Below are 21,177 nucleotides of genomic sequence, written 5' to 3' on the forward strand. Positions count from 1 at the left end.
TCCCAGGAAGAAGGGGGCCAAGAGGCTGGACATTCCTTGCTACAAACTCCAGCGTTCTAAGCACGGGGAGGCCTGGGGCGCGGCAGGGTGAAGGTGCCATTGCTGAGAGGTTTTACTGCTGTTCCCAAACAGCTCTGCCCTCAAAATGGACAGCCCTCAGTTTCCCTACAGAGCCTGGGTCTGGAGGTTACCCTTTGGGTGTTTCTTACCTCCCTGCCAGGTCTGCAAGGTCAGAGAAAACATAAACTCTTCTTGTCCCACCCTCAAGAAGGCAAGGTCTCTGAGAGCTCTGGGGCTGCCCTCACCTGTGAGCTCCCATGAAGTCTCACCCAGGATCACACGGTGGGTAGAGGCAGAGGAGGGCTCTTACTGGGGTCTTTAGACTGAAACCCGCCTTTGTTCCCAGGACACTTTTGTTTTCCAAAACATTTTAGGTAAGGAAGTCTCTGTTTGCCCAAGTGACATACTATGTGTAACCCTGAGAAAACAGAGAAAAGGGCCATGACTTGTGGAACACGGTTGAAAATCTTGCCTCTCTGCTGCTCAGCTACTCGAGGGCAGGGGCAGGGGTGGGGTCGTCCCATTTTTCCCTCTATCTTTCATGATGTCCAGTGCTGGCCAGGCCACCAGCTGGATTCCATTTGTAGTGCTGTGTTGTGTGGCCCACAGAGTGATTTTTATTTTACTTTTAATTTTTTAATAAGCTTTTTTTGCATAATTTACATACTGTAAAATGCCCCCTTTTTGGTGTACAGTTGTATGAATTTTGACAGATCACCACCATAATCAATACATTAGATCATTTCCATCGCTCCCCAAAATGTAACCCCCGCCATCTCCCTTTCGGGCAATCCCTGCCCCCATCTCCAATCCCTGTTAGCCACCATCTGTTTTCTGTCCCTATATAGTTTTGCCTTTTCTAGAATGTCCTAGAAATGGAATCCTACACTATGGAGACTTTTGAGTCAGAGTGCCCTGACTTAGCAGAATGCATTTGAGATTAGGTATTTTATTTTATTGCATGTCTCGGTGGTTTATTCCTCTTTCTTGCTGATTAGTATTCTGTCATGGACATACCACAATTCATTTATCCATTCCCCAGGCAAGGGACATTTGGATTGGTGTTTACAGATAAAGCCATTATAAACATTCATAGATAGATTTTTGTGTGAACATAAATTTTTATTTCTCTTGGGTAAATACTTAGGAGTGGAATTGCTGGGTCACATAGTAAGAGTATGTTTAACTTTATATGAAACTGCCAAATGGTTTCCAATGTAATGGTACCATTTTGCATTCTTGCCAGCAAGGTAAGAGAGTTCCAATTGCCCAGCATATTCATTCACCAGCACTTGGTATTGGGAGTTTTTTAAAAAAAAAATGTAGCCATCCTAACAAGTGCACAGCATTAACTTATTGTGGTTTTAATTTGCATTTTCCTAAAGATTAATGTTAGGCATCTATTCATGGGCTCTTGTCCATCTGTAAATCTCATTTGAAGAGTCCAACTCTTTTGCTTATTTTGTTTTTAATTGGGTTTTGAGAGTAATTTATATATTCTGGATACATTACAAAGTGTTTTTAAAAATAAGAATCTGTCACAGCCAAATAAATGGAGCAGTAAAAAAGAATCAGAATCTGTTTAAAATATTTAAAGGGACTCCTAGAGATCTCACGTAGACATGGATTTCTGGTTTCATTTGTTTTAAAAAAGGAAGATATGACAAGGCTGAGCTCAGCATCCCACGTGGCCACAATGGCAATGGCTGGTGGTGCTTGCACCCTTGCTGGGCTGTGTTCTCCAGTCTCTTTACATACCAGCCTGGCTCCTGTGGGCATTTGCGTTTGAGACCCCCTGAATAACACATTCTTTGTTTGACCCATGATGTGTGTTGTCTGCATATAGAGCGCCCCCTGGGGCTGAGTTCAGGTTTTGCACTACTTTTCTTCCCGTCTTCCCAATTGCCCCTTAACGGGGACTGAATCCCTCAAGCCCACTTATTCAAATAACCACAGGATCCCTCTTTCTGCCCTTTGGTTCCTTGATGTTCCCACCTGTCCACCATACTGTGCCATTTGCATGGTAGTTTATGTGGGTAGCATCCCTTAGAGTTGTGCAGCGTGCAACCCTCACTGCCAAACATGCTGGTCCTCTTTGTTCTTCCCTAGCCCAGGGCTCTGGTGTTTGCTGTTTGCTCACCAGGTAGGAAGATGCTATGTCACAGAGACCAGAACCTGATGTTGTCCCAAGACAAGCTCCCCTCTTGGCTTTTTGTTTTAAAAGTATAATTTCACTGCAAGGATTTTACTGGACCAGTGGTTCTCAAACTTGAGCACGCACCAGTATCCCTTGGAAGGTTTGCCGAAACACAGATTACTGAGTTCCACTCCCAGACTATCTGGTTCAGTAGGTATTAAGATGGCGTAAAAATGAATGTGCATTTGAAACAAATTTCCAGGTGGTGCAGGAGCTGCTGGTCCAGGACCACACTTTGAGGACTACCGTATTAGATTATCCTGTCAGGGAGAGGGAGGAGGAGAGAGACTCTGAGTGGAGGAGGTTGACTTTGGGAGAGGAGGTGATGAGAGGAAAATTAAAGTCCCTGAGAGTGTGAATTCTATAATCCTTAAAGTAGTAGGACAGTACCTGGGAAGAGGGGGGTGGTGGTCCCTCCAAAGGAAACAGCTACACCTAGAGTGGCTGGACTGAGTTTCTAGGCCTTGGCAAAGACCCTATGCTCAGGTGTGGCTGGAGGCATCATAGCTGCAGCCTCTGAGGGACCCTGTAGTGTTGTGCAGCTCTGCTATGGGGTGGGGACCCATCAACAGTGACCAGTCAGGCTGCTGGGAGGGTGCTTGGAGTCATATTTCTTTAGTCTTATTATTTACTATTTATTAAAAATATTTTCCAAGCTTTATTGAGGTATACTTGGCAAGTTAAAATTGTATATATTTGCAGTGTACAATGTGATATTTTTGAAATACATACACATTATGAAATAATTACCAACATCAAGCTAATTAACATGACCATCACCTTACATAGTTGTGTGTGTGTGTGTTGGGAATATTTAAGATCTATTCTCTTAGTAAATTTAAAGTATACAGTATGACTTTAACTATAGTCGCCATACTGTACCTTAGATATCCACAACTTATTCATTCTTCATAGCTGAAACTTTGATCCCTTTGACCATTTCCCACAGCCCTAGCACTGACAACCACTATTCTATTCAATCTTCTGTGAGTTCAGCTTTTTAAGATTCCACATATAAGTGAGATCATACAGTATTTGTCTTTCTGTTTGGCTTTTTCACTGAACATTATGTCCTCCAGGTTCACCCATGTTGTCACAAGTGACTGGATTTCCTTTTACTCTAAGACTGGATAGTATTCCATTGTATGTGTGCAACACACACACGTGCGCACACACACACACACACAATTTTCTTTATCCATTCATTCATTGATGTAGTCTTAGTTGTATGGAACATGATGATGTTCCATATCTTGGCTATTGTGAATATTGCTGCAGTGAACTTGAGAGTCTATTTGAGATACTGATTTCACATCCTCCAGATATATACCTGGAAGTGGATTGCTGGATCATATGGTTGTTCTAGTTTTAACGTTTTGAGAAACATCCATAATGTTTTCCATAATGGCTGTACCAATTTACATTCCCAACAACAGTGTATGAGGGTTCATTTTTCTCTACATTCTTTCAAATACTTACCTTTTGTCTTTTTGATTATGGCAATTCTAATAGGTGTGAGGTGATCTCATTGTGGTTTTGATTTACATTTCCCTCATTAGTGATATTGAGCATTTTTTAATATACCTGTTGGCCACTTGTGTGTCTTCTTTTGAGAAATGTCTACTTAGGTCATTTGTCCTTTTAAAAATTGGGTTGTTTCCTTGCTATTGAGTTGCTTGAGTTCCTTATATATTTTTGAAATTAATCCATTATCAGACATATTGTTTGCAAATATTTTCTCCTATCCCAGAGATTATCTCTTAACTCCTATTCCACAGGTTGTTTCCTTTGCTATGCAGAAGCTTTGTAGTTTGATGTAATTCCATTTGTCTATTTTTGCTTTTGTTGCCTGTGCTTTTGAGGCCATATCCAAAAAATCGTTGCCTAGATCAATGTCAAGAAGCTTTTTCACTGTGTTTTCTTCTAGTAGTTTTATTGTTTAGGCTTTGTGTTTAAGTCTTCACTCCATCTTGAGTTGATTTCTGTATATGATGTGAGATAAATGTCCAATTCCATTGTTCTGCCTTTGAATATCTAATTTTCCCAACATCATTTATTGAAGAGATTGTCCTTCCCCCATTTGTGTTCTTGGCACCTTAGTCAAAGATCAATTGACTGTAAATGTGTGGACCTATTCTGGGGCTGTCTATTCTACTCCACTGGTCTACATGTCTGTTTTTATGCCAGTATCAGGCTGTTTGATTACTATAGCTTTGTCCTATATTTTAAAATCAAGTAGTGTGATGCATCCAGCTTTGTTCTTCTTGCTCAAGATTTCTTGTCTGTTTAGGATGTATTGTGGTTCCATATGAATTTTAGAATTGTTTTTTCTATTACTGTAAAAAACACCATTGGGAATTTTGAAGGGATTGCATTGAATCTACAGTTTGATTTGGGTAGGGCTATAGTTTGAATGTGTTCCCCCAGAAACATGTGTTGTAAACTTAATCCCCAATGTGACAGTGTTGGCAGATGGGGCCTAATGGGAGGTGTTTAGGTCATGAGGTCTCCACCCTCCTGAATGAATTAATACCTATTGTAAAAAGATTTGAGGCAGTGAACTAGATCTTTTGTTCTCCTTCACCCTCTCTTTGACTTTACACCATGGATGACATAGCAAGAAGGCCCTCACCAGATGACAGCCCCTCAATCTTGGATTTCCTAGACTCCAGAGCTGTAAGACATAAATTTCTTTTCTTTGTAAATAACCCAGTCTCTGGTATCCTGTTATTACACGCACAAAGCAGACTAAGACAGGCAGTATGGATATTTTAATAATATTAATTCTTCAAATCCAGGAACATGAGATATCTTTCCATTTATTTGTGTCTTCTTCAATTTCTTTCATCAGTGTGTTACAGTTCTCGATGTACAGATCTTTCACTTCCTTGGTTAAATTCATTCCTGAATTTTTTTGATGCGTTGTACATGGGATTGTATTCTTAATTTATTTTTCAAATATTTTGTTGTTAGTGTAGAGAAATCCCACTGATTAAAATTTTTTTTAAGAGATGGGGTCTTGCTGTGTTTCCCAGGCTGGCCTCAAACTCCTAGGCTCAAGTTATCCCATTGTCTCAGCCTCTCAAGTAGCTAGGACTACAAGTGATCACCATCATGCTTGGAATCCACTGATTTTTGTATGCTCATTTTGTATTCTGCAACTTCACTGAATTCTTTTATTAGTTTTAACAGTTTGTGGTGGAGTCTTTGGGGTTTTCTATATTTAAGATGTTGTTGGCTGGGTGCGATGGCTTACACCTGTAATGCCAGCACTTTGGGAAGCTGAGGCAGGCAGTCAGATCACTTGAGCTCAGGAGTTAACCAGCCTGGGCAACATGGCAAAACCCCATCTTTACAAAAAAATTAGCCAGGTGTGGTGATGTACCTCTGTAGTCACAGCTACCTGGGAGGCTGAGCTGGGAGGATGGCTTGAGCCTGGGAGGCAGATTGTGCCATGGCACTCTGGCGTGGGTGACAGAGCCAGACCTTGTCTCCAAAAAAGAAAAGAAAAAAAATATGTTGTCATCTGCAAACAGTGACATTTTCCTTCTTCCTTTCTGATTGGGATGACTTTTACTTCTTTTTATTGCCTAATTGTTCTGGTTAGATCTTCCAGTACTATATTAAATAGAAACAGTAATAGTGGGCATTCCTGTCTTGCTTCTGATATTAGAGGAAAAGCTTTCAACTTTTCATCATTGAGTACCATGTTACTGGTGGGCTTGTCATACATGGCCTTAATTATGTTCAGGTACATTCCTTCTGTATGTATTTGTTGAGCATTTTTAATCATAAAAGGATGCTGAATTTTGTAAATTGTTTTTTATGCCATCTATTGAGATGATCATGTAATTTTTATCATTCATTTTGTTAACGTGGTGTATCACATTTATTGATTTGCATGTTAAACTATTCTTACATCCCAGGGATACATCTCACTAGATTATGGTGTATAATCCTGTGCTCCTGGTGTATAATTCATGTGCTGTTGAATTCTGTTTGCTAGTATTTTGTTGAAAATTTTTTTCTGTTCATTAGAGTTAATGACCTATAATTTTCTTTTCTGTATTGACCTTATCTGGCTTTGGTGTCAAGGTGATGCTGGCCTTGCAAAATTAGTTTGGAAGTGTTCCTTCCCCTTCAGTATTTTGGAAGAGTTTCAGAAGGATTAGCATTAAATCTTTAAAAAATATTTAGTGAAATTCACCAGTAAAGCCATCAGGTCCTAGGCTTTTTTTTTTTTTTGGTTGGGAATTTTTTTATTACTGATTTGATATCATTAGTCATTATTGATCTATTCAGGTTTTCTATTTCTTCATAATTCAGTCTTGGAAGTTTGTATGCTTCTAGGAATTTATCTATTTCTTCCAGGTTGTCTAGTTTGTTGGTGCACAATTTTTATAGCAGTCTCTTATAATCCTTTGCCTATCGGTGGTATCAATCATAATGTCTCCTTTTTTGTTTATAATTTTATTTATTTTAAATTATCTTTATTTTCTTATTCTAGCTAAAGATTTGTCATTTTTTTCAAAAAACTAAGCATTCGTTTCATCAGTCTTTTCTACTATTTATTTAGCTATTTCATTAATTTTGCTCTGATTTTTATTAATTCCGTTTTTTCTGTTAGCTGCTTTTGCTGCATCTCTTAAGTTTTGGAATGCAATGTTCCTATTTTCTTCCTATTTTCATTTGTCTCTCTCTCTTTTTTTTTTTTTGACAGGGTCTCACTCTGGTCCCAGGCTGGAGTGCAGGGGCACAATCTCAGCTCACTGCAGTCTCAAACTCCTGGCTCAAGGGATCCTCCCACCTCAGTAGCTTGGATGACAGGCACACATCACCATGCCCAACTAATTAAAAAAAAATTTTTTTAGAGACAGGGTCTCACTATGTAGCCCAGGCAGGTCTCAAGCTCCTGGACTCAAGTGAGCCTCTTGCCTTGGCCTCCCAAAGTGCTGACATTACAGGTGTGAGCCACATGCCTGGCCTCAAGATATATTTTATTTCCATTCTGATTTCTCTTTTTATCCATTGGTTGTTCAAAAGTGTGTTGTTTAATTTCCACATGCTTGTGAATTTTTCAATTTTCCTCTGGTTATTGATTTCTAGTTTCATAGCATTGTGGTTAGAGAATATATTGGACATAATTTTGATTTTGTTAGGTTTGTTAAGACTTGTTTTGTGGTCTAACATATGATCTATCCTGGAGAATGTTTTGTGTGTGCTAGAAAAGAATGTATATTTTGTGACTGTTGAATGGAATGTTTTGTATGTTTGTTAGGTCCACTTGGTCTATAGTATTGTTCAATCCTGCTTTTCCTTATTGATTTTCTGTCAGATAATCTATCCATTGTTGGAAGTGGGGTACTGAAGACCCCTGCTATTATTGTATTGCTCTCTATTTCTCCCTTCAGTTCTGTTAATATTTGCTTTATATATTTAGGTGCTCCAATGTTAAGTGCATATATAGTCATAATTGTTATATACTTTGGATGCATTGACCTCGTTATCATTATATAATGACCTTCTTTGTCTCTCGTGACAGTTTTTGATCGAAAGTCCATTTTGTGTGAAATAAGAGTAGCCACCCCTACTCTCTTGGGTGGGATATCTTTTTTCATCTTTTTTCATCCATATCTTGGGTGGGATATCATTTATTTGGAATATCTTTTTTCATCCTTTCACTTTCAGCCTATGTGTGAAGCCATAGCCAACTCACTTAAAATGAGTCTCTTGTAGGCAGTATATAGCTGAATATTATTTTTAAAATCCATTAAACCATTCTATGTTTTTTGATTGAACAACTTAATCCATTAACACTTAATTATTGATAGGTAAAGGCTTATTATTGCCATTTTGTTAATTGTTTTCTGTTTTGTAGTTTATTTGTTTCTTTCTTTTTTCTCTTTCTGTCTTTTTTTGTGATTTAGGGATTTTTATAGTGGTGTGCTTGATTCCTTTCTATTTCTTTTTTGTGTATCTACTATGCGTTTTTCTTTTTGTTTATCATGAAACTTACATAAAACGTCTTACGTTATAACATCCTAATTTAAGCTGTTAACAATTTAACTTCTACAACGTTCAAAAACCCTATACTTTAACTTCTCCTCCCCTCTCATTTTATGTTATTAATGTCACAATTTACATCTTTTATATATTGTGTATGCATTAACAAATTATTGTAGTGGTAGTTATTTTTAATACTTTGTCATTTTATTTTTATACTAGAATTAAAAGTGATTTACACATTACTATTAAATAATTAGAGTATTCTGAATTTGATTATATTCTTATCTATATAGTGAGTTTTATATTTTCCACATATCTTCTTCTTGTTAGTTAGTGTCCTTTAATTTCAACTTGAAGAACTCCCATTAGTACTTCTTGTAAGCCAGGTCTAGCTGATGAACACCCATAGCTTTTGCTTGTCCAGGAGTCTTTTTCCCTCCTAATTTTTGGAGAACAGCTCTGCTGGGTATAGTATTTTTAGTCGCTAGTTTTTTTTTCTTTCAGCACTTTGAATATGTTATCAAACTCTCTCATGGCCTGTAAGGTTTCTGTTGAGAAATCTACTCATCATCTTATCAATGTTCCTTTGTATGTGATGAGTCATTTTTTTTGCTTCTTTCAAAATTCTCTTTGTTTTTAACTTTTGAGAATTTGAATTTAACATGTCTTGGTGAAGATCTCTTAATATTTAATCTATTTGTAGTTCTTTGAGCTTCATGACTCTGAATATTCATTTCTCTCTTCAGATTTGGAAAATTTTCTGTAAGTATGTTTTTAAATAAGCTTTCTGTTTCTTTCTCTTTCTCTGCTCTTTCAGGGGTCCTGTAATGTGAATATTAGTTTGTTTGATCTCTCATTAGTCCTGTACACTTTCTTTACTGTTTTCTATTCTCTTTTCTTTCTACTCCTCTGACTAATTTCAAATGACCTGTCTTTGAGCTTGCTGTTTTTTTTTTTTTCTTCTGTGTGGTTAAATTGGCTGTTTAAGCCTTCTATGAAATCTTTCAGTTCAGTCATGTGTTCTTCAGTTCCATAATTTCTGTTTGGTTCTTTATTATGGTTTATATCTCTTTGTTGAGCTTCTAATTTTGTTTACATATTACTTTCCTTATATCATTTAATGGTCTATCTGAGCTCTTTCGTAGCTCACTGTGCTTCTTTAAGAAAATTATTTTGAACTCTTTGCCAGGCAGTTCATAGATCTCCATTTCTTTAAGATCAGTTACTGGTGCTTTGTTGGATTCCTTTAGTGGTATCTTATTTTCCTAATTATTCATGTTCCTTGTAGCCTTGCATTGGCATCTGCAGATTTGAAGAAGTAGGCCCCTCTTCTAGTCTTCATGGACTGGATTTGGCAAGAAAAGTCCTTCATCAGTCAGCCATTCAGAAACTCTGGGAAGCCTATCTGGTAACGTCCATGGGCAGGTTTGCTGCTAGAGTTTGAGGACTAGGCATGGTCCCTGGTCACTGGACTGGCAGGTGGGGCTGGTGCCTGGGTCTATGGGGCAGGCCTGGTGCCAAGGTCCACAGGAGCCAATCTGGCACTGGGACAGACCTTAAGCTGGAGTCCACTGGCACCAGCTGGGTGCTGGGATGGGCTAGGTCCTGTATCTACAGGGGCTGGCCTGGCACCAAGGCCCCCTGGGAACGACTATAGAACTTGAGTTCAGAGGGATGGGCCTGGATACTGGGTCTGTAGGGGTGAGTCCATAGGGGCAGGCCTGGAGGCTGGGTCCACAAGGGCTTGCCTGGTGCCTGGGCCTATAGGGCCAGCTTGGTGCTGGGGCAGGCCTGGAGCCTGAAGCTACAAGGGCTGGCCTGGACCCTTTGTCCATGGGACTGGCCTGGTGTGATGGTAGAGTTGGAGGCTGGGTCTTCAAGGGACAGGCTGGCCCTGGGGTGGGCCTGGAGCCTGGTGTTAAGGCATGCCTGGAGCCTGGGGCCATGGGTCTGGCCTGGGGTCACAGGGGCTGACCTGGTGTCATGGTTCACTGGGGCAGACCTGGTATTGGGGTCTATAGTGAAGTCAGGTCTGTGCTGTGCTGCCCAGATTTAGGGGAGGGGTGAAGCTGTCCTTTCTACCTTTCTCAAAGTGTTTTTTCTTATTTTTGTGCTCCATCCAGGTACTGTAATGTTTCACCTGGATTTCTTAGCTTTTGTGAAGATATTTTTGTGCATGGATGGTTGTTCAAATGGATGTTTCTGGAAGGGAATATGTGCTGAAATCCTAGTCTCCCTTCATGCTGACATCACTCTCCAACCTTAGTTTGATTTAGAAAAATACAATAATGACTTTAAAAAAACACACACACCTAAGATGATGGAGTAAAATTCATGCCTGCTATACATGATTTAATTTTAATCATTTCTATCTTCACAACTGCAGTTTAGCCAACAACAAAATAATTCTGTCTTTCTTGAGCATGGAGAAACTGATGATGGAAAGAAGTCAGTGAAGGATAAAATTGGTTTGTGGATTATCTGCAAAGTGGAATAATCAAGAGTTGGTTAAAATTACTGCTAGCTCTCCCCATCATCAAAATTTATAAACAACAACAACAACATTAACAATAGTGTTAAAAGCATTATCCAGGTGCTGAGGATCTACTGTGTTAGATACTGAGTGCAAGGATCTCCAATTATGTTATTTAGTTGAATTGCCTGAAAGCCCGGTAAGGTAGGAACTTATTATTCCCACTTTATAAATAGGAGAAACTGAGGTTGAATAACTTTTTTGAAAGCACAGAGCCAGATCTTACTCTGCTTACATGGGGGATTATACAGCTGCAACAGCATAATCTCTCAAGTCAACCTGCACAGAAAAGAATGCATCATAGGCAAGGTACAGGGTGATATCAAACGGCCAGGGATAGAGGAGAAATGGACTTTGGGAGGGTCTGGATATAGAGAGCCAACTCTGGCCTTGGAGTCTGTTTCTCTCTGCACGTCAGCTGCATCTTTCTTTCCTTTCAGACATACCTCACTTGCCTGTGGTCCAGTTTGGATAGTCCCAGCACAGCTTTACAGGAATAGGCCCCAAACTGAACTTCCAAGGAGGAAGGATCTGATCGGCTCAGCTTGGGTAAAGTGTCTGCCCTTGGTCCAGGTGGCTGTTTCCAGGGAGGGTGGAGTAGGGAACTATAAATAAGGCTGTGGGGGAGGGGGACAGAGGTCAAGCCCCGAGTAGAAGGTGTGTTCTCTGAGCAGACACCTCCCTATTGTGTAGGGCAACCTGAGGCTCTGAGAAATAATTTGTCTAATATCACCCAGCTCACGATGGACCCAGAATGGAACCACTTCCTGAGGTTTTTGAGTCAGGCAGACCTGGGTCTCAACCTTGGCCATACTGTGTAATCTTGGGCAAGTCCTTGAGCCCCCAAAACCTTAGTTTTCTCTATTCTAAAATCTAGAAAATATAAACTGCCGCATAGGATTGTTGTGTAGTGTAGATAATGTCCACTCAGCTCCCCACATGTAATAGACTCTAGTGTTAGCATCAGGCATCTCTAGGTTATGGGATGGCAGCTCGTTGGGCTTTTCTTTCCCACAATAGCTATATTGACCATAATTTCAAAATAAGAGAGAACGAATAAGTGTTCATTCCTTTTGTCTTGTACTTCTTGCATCTTGAGTCTATTATTAACCTCTGTGTGACCCCTCAGCAGCTATTTGAATGCCACAAGGCCTCAATTTTCCCATCTGTAAAATGGCACAGTCATTCCCCACTCCCAATCATCTCCAGTGGCAGGGGTGAAGTTCTGGTGGGCCCAGGGATATGAAAGAAGACACCTCAAGGGAAACAATAATTTATTGCAACAGTTAAGAAAGAAAAAAAAGCCTGCATAGGGCTGAAAACTGGTTGGCTCTTTCTCTAATAGAGGTCCAGTATTGCCAGACCTTCCGATTTTTTTTTTTTTCTTGAGACAGAATCTCGCTCTGTTGCCCATGCTGGAGTGCAGTGGCATAATCTTGGCTCACTGCAACCTCCACCACCTAGGTTCAGGCAATTCTCCTGCCTCAGCCTCCCGAGTAGCTGAGATTACAAGCATGCAGCACTATCCCCAGCTAACTTTTGTATTTTTTTTAGTAGAGATGGGATTTCACCATGTTGGCCAGGCTGGTCTCAAACTCTTGACTTTAAGTGTCACCCGCCCCAGCCTCCCAAAGTGCTGGGATTACAGGTGTGAGCCATCATGCCTGGCTACATTCTGATTTTTGAAAAGAAATTAGAAAGTATTTTATTTCTTTAAGAAATATTCAAATATCTGATATTTTTTCTCAATCTTTTAAAGTGTTTGAATATTCAAATTGATATTTAAATTAAAAATCATCGTGGGGGCAAATAAGGCATTCCCTGGGGCCACCTTTTGAGACAACTCTTCAAAGGGAGGCAGGGAAATTTGGGGTCTTGCTTTGAAAGCTGTTCCCCACTCAAGCTCTGGTCCAAGCCTCTGACCAGGCTACAGAATTCCTGACCTCCACCGTCCCCACCGGAAGCCTCCTCCCTGCCTGGTGCCAGGGATGACTTCAGCTGGAAGACAAAGGGGCCTTCATGTTCAAAGGCCGGCAAGACGGTTCATCCTCTATCCTCCACAAACAAACAGGGTGGCTTTGATCTGGGTGGGGGTGGAGGCAGCAGCTCCAATTAGGAGATCAGCCCGTGTCTGGGCTAAAGAATGTTTGTAATAAAATAAAAGATCTAAGTGGCTGTAATGAAGGGTAATAGAAAAATGGTGTCACTCGGGATTCTCTCTGTGTTGCTCCATTTGAAGTGGATTAACTGACTGGTACAGGAGAGGGGACTAGGGGCCAGTCCCCAGAGCCTCTCCAAGCCTTCATCCTGACCTCTGCTCTGGGGTTGAGTGGGCACTACTGGGTGCACTCAGGAAGGAAGCTAGGAGAGACAGCATGACTCTGTTTTCTTTTCTTTCTTCTCTCTCTTTCTTTCTTTCTCTCTTTCTCTCTCTCTTCTTTCTTTCTCTCTTTCTCTGTCTCTCTCTTTCTTCTTTCTCTCTCTTGCTGTCTCTCTTTCTTTCTCTCTTTCTTTCTTCTTTCTCTCTCTCTCTCACTGTCTCTCTTTCTCTTTCTTTCTTTCTCTCTCTCTTTCTCTCTCTTCTTTCTTTCCCTTCCTTCCTTCCTTCTTTCCTTCCTTCCTTCCTTCCTTCCTTCCTTCCTTCCTTCCTTCCTTTCTTTTTTTCTGAGACAAGGTCTCTTTGTGTCACCCAGACTTGCGTGTAGTAGTGCAATCATGGCTCACTGTCACCTCAACCTCCTGGGCTCAAGCGATCCTCCCACGTCAGCCTCTCAAGTAGATGGGACCAGGCATGCGCCATCATGCCCAACTGATTTTTAATTTTTTTGTAGAGATGGGGTCCTGCTATTTCGCCTAGGCTGGCCTTGCATTCCTGGGCTCAAGCGATCCACCCACCTTGCCTCTGGAGGTGTTGGGATTACAGGCACGGTGGCTCGTGCCTGGCCAGACCCTCTTTTCTGAAGCATGAACCTCCTCACCTTTGCAGACACAGCCACTTCCACCCTCCTTCACTTGACACATTTAAATCAAGGTGGTCCCCAGTGACTCTCCTTTGGGGAAAGATGTTCCTGCTGTTCCTGGCTTTTGTTATCCTGCTGTGAGGTTGCTTCACTCTTGGAGCCTACTGCATGGAGTTCAGTCTTGCATTACAGCAGGGCTTGGGCTATTTCCTGCTACAAACTCTTTTTCTTTGAGGGCAGGAACCCTTGTGGATTGAGGATGGCACAGTTCTTCCTCAGCTTTTACATCCACTGGACTCAGTGTGGAGGAAGCTTGCAGGAAAGACTTTGAGTTAGAGTCAACGGTTTGATATGCAAACTTACAAAAAAGGAGGCACAGAGGTGGTATCTCCAACATGTCAACTGCTTTGTGTTCATTATCAGGACTGACACGTATGGTTGCTCAGATTGTGCACTGCACAATCACCAGGTATGCCTTCTACAGCTTAGGGAATGATTCCTTTCATCATTCCATTTATCTTCATGATAATGCTGCGAGGCAGTCATTTGGCTCTCAAATGAGGAAACTGAGGCTCCAAGGGGCTGAATGATATCCCCCCAAAAAGATGACTGAACTAGGAATATGGAGCCTTCTGGACCCCCTGAAGCTCTCATGTCACCACATCAGGCTGCAATGCTGAGTATGTATTTAGTGCTGAAATGCACAGTGCATGTGTACACTAACCCCTTATACATCCTGATGAGGTGGTGAAAGTCATTATTATCTCTGTGTTACAGATGAGGAAGCGGAGGGAGAGTGGACTGGAAGGAACTTGACCCAGGATGCTGAGTAAGCAGAGCTGTGAATATTTGAGTTCAAGCAGTTGGGCTCCCAAAGCCGGTGATGTTAACCCTAAGCACCTTGTCATCATTATAATAGTAATACTTCATTTCTAACTACTCAGTCTGATATGTTTTTCTTCCTTTTAAATTGGCGATTGCATTCACTGGAGAAAGCCTGGGGAGACAAAATTTATTCTGTCCCAGACCATATTTGTCCCTTCCAAGTGGACAAATAATAAGTCCACTAATTATTGTCCTGCTGAGGGACAAACAAGAAGTCCCTCTAGGACTTACCGGGGTGTAGGGTCTTCCCCCTTCTTGGTACCCTAATCATCCAGCACCCCTCTCCCCAGGAGCCACCTGCAGATGAGTCCTTTCTGTTCTAGAGGCAGCAGGAGCCATCCCCACTCTCTCTCCCTCCCTGTGAGAGGGTCATGCTTCCAGGGAAACTCCCTGAGCACACACACACTGTCTGGATTTATCTACCATATATAGAATTGAGGGCAGGCCTTTCTTGACATGGAATTCTTTTATTTTTAATTTTTTGTTTCTAATTATTAGCTCCAGTTAATTTGGTATGACATAACATCCATTGCTTCTAAATTACCAGTGAGTAGATATAGTTGGGACATTAGCCTCATTCTTATCTAATCAGTGACAAGAGAAGCAACATTTTAAAGACAATAAGGGACCAGGTATGATGGCTCACGCCTGTAATCTCAGCATTTTGGGAGGTTGAAGAGGGAGGATCGCTTGAGCCCAGGAATTTGAGATCAGCCTGGGCAACATGGCAAAACCCTGTCTCTACAAAAACTTTAAAAATTAGCTGGGCATGGTGACACTCACCTGTGATCCGAGCTGTTCAGGAGGCTGAGGCAGGAGGATCACTTGAGCCCAGGAATTTGAGGTTGCAGTGAGCTATGATCATGCCACTGCACTCTAGCCTGGGCAACAGAGCCAGACCCTGTCTCAGAAAAAAAAAAAAAAAAAGACAGAAGAGAGAATCCCAAGGAAGCAACCATCTTCCATCCTCCTAGAGGCTGGAAGAGGGAAACAATCCAAGGAAGGGCAGTTCTGGATTTGTGACTCTGATTTAGCTCTTGAAACAGGAGGTCACCGAGCCTAGGAGGTTGAACCAGTTCTTGGCTGAGCAAGGACAATCAAATCAGGAGGTCTCCCTGGAGGCACCTTTGGAGACACACATGTGTTTTTCTGGCCACAGACTTTTAAAATCCATCTTGCTTTTGAATTAGGTTCATGAAGTCATACCTCTGCCTCACTGAAGCACCACACACATGGCCGTGTTCACATCTGAGTAGGATCCAAGGCACATCGACGGGGACCGTTGTCCTTTCCATCTCTCTGGGGTGGTTGAGCCTCCTTTGTCAGGAAATGCCAGCTGGCATCCATCGGCCAGGGCTCTCTGGGTCTGCGGAGCACCTGTGTGCTCTCAGGAGCTCCTAGCCAATGACTGAGAACAACACGGTGCTAGGGCTGCCTCCTATCCTGGGGTGTAAGAGGCAGTGCGTCGGGGAATGAGAGGCCTCTTTTCTTAGTGTTGTTTTTCAGAGCTCAGGCTCCAGATCAGATAGACGTGGGTTGAAATCCTGGTTTCAGCCTCAACATATTGTGAGAATTTGGGCAATTCATGTGGCCTCTGTGGGCCTCAGTTTTCTCATCTATAAAAGGGGGATAGTGGTGAGGACTGACCTGTGCAGGGTCAATGTCATGAGTCAACGTGACAATGTATATAAGAAACTTAGCAGTCTGACACCCTGTAAGCTCACAGTGAATGCCACCTATGAGCATTGATATTAGAAGTATTTATTTATTTATTTATTTATTCATTTATTTATTTATTTTTGAGATGTAGTCTTGCTCTGTTGCCCAGGCTGGAGGGCAGTGGTGTGATCTTGGCTCACTGCAAGCTCCGCCTCCCGGGTTCGCGCCATTCTCCTGCCTCAGCCTCCCAAGTAGCTGGGACTACAGGCGCCCACCACCACGCCCAGCTAATTTTTTTGTATTTTTAGTAGAGACGGGGTTTCACCGTGTTAGCCAGGATGGTCTCGATCTCCTGACCTCGTGATCTGCCCACCTCGGCCTCCCAAATTGCTGAAATTACAGGCATGAGCCACTGCTCCCAGCTGATATTAGAAGTATTATAGATGAGGCATGTTATATACATTCAACTCAACTATACATGCCTGACCAAAGCAGAAAAAAGAAGCAAAAAAAGACATTCACACACACACACACACACACACACACTCACACACACACACAATATGGCAGCCATGAAGGTGTACCCCTTAAATCTCCCTTTAGGTAAAATTTGCCATTCAGCTACAAGAAGTGCAGTTGGCAGACAGCCTTCAACTTCAGCATCTTCAGAGTCTGCCTTGACTTTCAAGCTGAGGCCATGGACTTCTCAGGAGCTCCTAGCCAATGGCTGAGAACAACGTGAGTGCTAGGGCCAAAAGTGATATTCTTTCTTGCCAGTGTGGTGTTCCTCAGATGGGCAGTTGTTGATTTGGAGCTCCCTTTGGAGTTGGCCAAGTCTTTGTCAACTTTGGATCGCAGTCGGAGGCTCCTCCTGCCTGATCCTGCGTCCTCCCTCTTGTATCTTTCTCAGGCATTGCCCCCAAGAAACTGCACTCCTAACTCCATCTCAGCATCTGCTTCCCGGTCTGTCTCATCCCACTGACAAAGAGATGAGACAGAGATGGGAATGACAGAGAGAGGAGAAGGAGAGGGAGAACAATTTACTTATTATTATTATTTTTCAAGTTCCAATTGTTTAATGGCATGGGCTTAAGAGAGATAACAATTTAAATGGGATGGGCAGAGACAAGTATGTGCTCCAGAGGGAATGTGATGACAGAGAGCAGCCTCAGTCCCCATTCTCCTGTGAGAATGGCTCCTGTCTGAGTATGGTTTTCATGGTTAATGTCACATGGCCTCTGTATTAGTCAGGGTTCCCCAGTAGGATATGTACATAGAAAGAGATTTATTATAATAAGGAATTCCCTCATGCAATTATAGAGGCTAAGTCCCTATATCTGCAGTTGGCAGGCTGGAGACCCAGGAGAGCTGAAGGTGTAGTTCTAGTCCAAGTCCGAAGACCTGAGAACCAGGAGAGTCAGTGGTATAAGTTTCAGTCTGAACCCTGCAGGTTAGAGACACAGGAAGAATGGATGCTTCCATCCAAGTCTGAGACCGGAGAAGACACATGTCCCAGCTCAAGCAGTCAGGCAAAAGGAATTCCCTCTTAGCCTTTTTTCTGTTCAGGTCTTCAATGGATTGGATGAGGACCATCTACACTGGGGAGGGTGATCTACTTGACTCAGTCTACTGATTCAAATCTTAATCTCCTCCAGAAACACCCTCACAAACACACCCGGAATAGTGTTTAGTCAAATGTCTAAGCACTCCATGGGCCAGTCAAGTTGACACACAAAATTTGCCACCCCAGCTTCCTACAGAAGCCAACTCCCTCAAGAAGAGATGAAGATTCGGCTCTATGTTGGTGGCGTGGCGTTGTGTACCTAGAACAATGGTAGGCCACTCTCTGAGTCCCTGTGGGGATTTTCTAGGGTAAATCGGACCTTGATTCATGTTCACCGTCCTTGCTGATGAGTCCTTATCACCCCCCAGACTGCAACCCCTACAGCCGTTAGATGTTATGCTCACTTTCACCCCATCCCTCAGACTCAGACCTTCGCATTCAATCCCAGGGCTTTGGTCATGGGTAGTTCCAGCTGTCTGCACCTCACAGTTGACAACCCCTCACCTCCTGCCTCCCCAAGGCCACTCTCTCCCCGTCGCACCCAGGCTGCCAGGGTGACTTTCAAAACACTCTTCTTTCATTGTAGACCCATAAGATGTGGGAACTGGCAGGGACTTTAGAGACAGTGCATCCTCTCTGATCTTCCTTGCAGGATTACAGCTGGGAAACTGAGTTCGAAAGGCAGGAAGAGACTTGCCTGGGGAGGCTGCTCTGGTCCTCAGGCCCTGGTCTTCCTGTGGGTCCCCAGGGGTGGTGGAAATGGTGGGGTGGTGAGAGAGGGCTGGGGTCATGATGGATGGAGAAGATGTGAGTAGAGTGATTGGGAGGAGTGGGGATGGGAGGGGGACTTGTGGGTGTGTGGCAGGTGTGTGTGCAATGTGCACACGTCTGCATATGAGCATGTGTGGCTCCTACCAAATGACCCCAGGTGATGGAATCTGGAATGGATGGGGAAAGGGAGTTGGGCAGGAGCCCAGCAGTGTCAGCTAGTTAATAGATAAAACCCATTCTTTGGGATTCTCATTAGGGCGCTGAGGTCTCCATCCACTTCAGACTCAACTTGTGTCCATACAGACCTCACTGAGGGCTTCCAGCAGGCTGTTCTGCTCCCAGCTCTCCTGGGAGGAGTGGGCGTGGGTTTTAATTCTTGCCCAGAACCCTGCTGACAGGTGGTGCTCTGTCTGGAGGCGAACCTGGGGCCCAGCTCGGTGGAACCATTTTCAGCTGTGTACCCCAGTAAGTGCTTGGCCTTTCAGATCATAGTTTCTCTCATGTGCATAAGAAGGGGTGGGTCAGGATGGAGGCGGTTTCCAAACACCAGTCTTCCATGCCAACATCTGCCCCCTAGACTTGGCAAAAACCAGAACAATAAGGACAATGCCATAAGTTGTTCATGAAACTAAATGCATCCAGTCTAATGGATTATCCTTTATTCTGAGATGACGTCCTTCCTTTTTTTGATATTCAAATGCCCTTTTGAAAATCAGATGATAGAAACTCTGTGTGTGTGTGCACGTGTGCGCATTTGTATGCTTGTGAATAAAGGCATGCTAATGAAAGAAAGGCAGTGCTTATCATAGTGTGGTCTGAGAATGCCTGGAGGTCCCCAAGACACTTTCAGGGGGTTTAGAAAGTCAAAACTGTTTTCATAATAGTACTAAGATGTCATTTGCCCTTTTTACCATGTTGACATTTGCACTAGTGGTGCAAGAGCAACAGCCAGTAACCTGCTAGTCTGGTAGCACGCATCAGGCTGGGACGTTCTTGCAGTAAAACAAAAAAGAGAAAAAGAGACAATGTCACTTAAGAATGTCCTTGAAGCAGAAAAATTTATTAACTTCTTCATTTTTCAACCCTTGAGTACAAGACATTTTAATATTCTGTACAACCAAGTGAAGGTGTGCATGAAACATTTCTCCTGCATACTGAAGTATAATAGTTGTCTTAAGGAAAAGTACTTGTGCAATTGAGTTGTTAGCTGACCTAGCTGAACATCATTTTTACTTGAAAAAGGAAGACTAACAGAAGAATTATGGTTATTCAAACTCAAGTATTGGTAGACATTTTCTTGAAAATGAATAAAGTGTGCCAGTCACTTCAAGGAAAATAATGGACCACATTTGTCACCAATGATAAAATTCAAGCTTTCAAGATAATGGAGATAAATGCCTGGAACAGAGTGGCTGTCCAATAAAGTCTGTCTTTCCCCTCTTTCTTCTACTCCTATTTCCTCCTCTTTTTTTTTTTTTTTTTTTTTTTTTGACAACGTCTGACTCTATCGCCTAGGCTGGAGTGCACTGGTGCCACCTCAGCTCACTGAAACCTCCGCCTCCCAGGCTCAAGCCATCCTCCCACCTCAGCCTCCTGAATAGCTGGGACTACAGGCACACACCACCACACCCAGTTTATTTTTGTTTTTTTTTTTTTGTAGAGATGAAATTTTGCCACATTTCCCAGGTTGGTCTTGACTTCCCTCTCTTCTTGGTAGAGGTTAGCTCCTTGGCCCTGGCTGGCAAACTGTCTGAAAATTGACACTCTTCAGTGTCAATTTTCCAATGAGATGGGGTAGGAGGTATTGGTTTGGGCACGGAGTAAGCTGCTGTAAGAACAGTCCCCCAAATACAGCAAGTTCAACAAGATGGAAGATTATTGCTCTCATGGAAAACTCTAAGCAAGGAAGGGGTCTGGGAATGGAAGGCAGTTTGACTCCATGAAGTGGATCAGGAATTCAGGTAACTTCCATCCTGTGCTCTGCCCTCTCCATAGTGGAAGCTGGATCTCTGTGCTGTGTCTATGTTTCAGTCTGCAAGAAGGCAGGGAGAAGATGGGAAGGGCTAGCACACATTGCTTCTGTTCACATGCCATTCACATATGGCCACATGTAACTGCCTGGGAGGCTGGAAAATAGTGTAGTTTCTAGTAATATGGCTATTCTATGACTAAAAAGAATAAAGGGAGAAAGGATTCTAGGGGATGGATGACAGTTTCTGCCACAATATGAGTGGGGTAGGATCAGAGGAGAAAAATGTGGGAATAGCAGAAATGTAGCACCTATGAGCTCACAGCTTCAGAGATGCTCAGGTGAAATCCCAGAGAGGCCCACCTAGACTCAGCACCCTGCTGCTGCTACCTCTTCTCACCTCATCAGTCTGTGCATGGTATGTAGGCCACGTGTCTTTGTGCTTCCTCCAAACATCTGAACATGGTGGATCTAGAAGGTACTTTAGAGATCCCCTTTTATTCTGTAAAAGGAGAGGCACAGCCCCAGAGACAGAAGACTCTTGACCAATGACACACAGCAAGTCAGAGTTGG

This window comes from Pan troglodytes, chromosome 18 (assembly GCF_028858775.2).
Source record: "Pan troglodytes isolate AG18354 chromosome 18, NHGRI_mPanTro3-v2.0_pri, whole genome shotgun sequence".
NCBI lineage: Eukaryota > Metazoa > Chordata > Mammalia > Primates > Hominidae > Pan > Pan troglodytes.